The sequence below is a fragment of the Bactrocera latifrons genome, unplaced genomic scaffold (assembly GCF_001853355.1).
Source record: "Bactrocera latifrons isolate USDA-ARS-PBARC rearing strain unplaced genomic scaffold, ASM185335v1 scaffold_23, whole genome shotgun sequence".
Classification (NCBI taxonomy): Eukaryota; Metazoa; Arthropoda; class Insecta; order Diptera; family Tephritidae; genus Bactrocera; species Bactrocera latifrons.
The window spans coordinates 1,502,094-1,503,092 of NW_017535852.1; positions in this window are offsets into that span (position 1 = coordinate 1,502,094).

Consider the following 999-nt stretch of genomic DNA (forward strand, 5'->3'; position numbering starts at 1 on the left):
AAGAATAATTTAAAATTAATTAAGTGCTACTAAAAAGAATTCTACACACATTGAATCAAAATAACAAAAAGGAAAAATTGAAATAGAAAAAAATCGAAGAAATCGCAAAGAGAAAACAAAAATTGTTTAAAAATTTATATTGAAATTGAAGAAACATTAAATGTGATCAATGAAAACACATAAATAACGGTAAACTAGCAATTTGTCTGCTTAATTTGTATGAAAAAATAACTCTTCTGGTCTGCAACTCTCATACAAATTAGACTATTTCTATTGATAAAACATTTACGCAAACAAACACACACACACACAGATACATTCATACACACACACACATATATACACGATTGTACATAATCCCATGTACATACTATTTATATACATATTTCTTAGTTTAGTTACAAGAAAGTTAAAAAAGAAAAAAAATTATTTATTAAAGAAAACAAATTTTTGAAAAGCGCTAGACTAGCACGTCACTACATACACACTTACATGCAAGAAATATTAAAATAGGTAAATAAATAATATATATGTACTTTATTACACCATCATTGCATTTGCTTACATATGAACATAACGAAAGTGAAGATGAAAAAGAAAAAAACATATTGTAATATATAAACATACAAACAAAGCATAAACCTTAAATATACATACATATTTTTACTAATTCATTAATAAATTCTTTTTTGTCCTTTGCGCTCTATTTCTCTATTACTTAGTACCAARGAAAGAAAGGTTAAGACAAATGCTAAATAAATGCAAACGAAACAAACAAACATATTTGTATAATTAAAAAAAGTATAAAAATAATTAAATAAAGTAAAATCAACTAAGCAAACTACTGAGCTATTCAAATATTTATTAAATTTTTTTTTTCTTCTAATTTTGTATATTTTTTTATTTTTGATATCTTTATAGCTGTCTCTTATACACATCTAGATGTGTATAAGAGACAGGGCTAGGCTTTTTTTTTTTGGTTAAATTATGGATACTAGA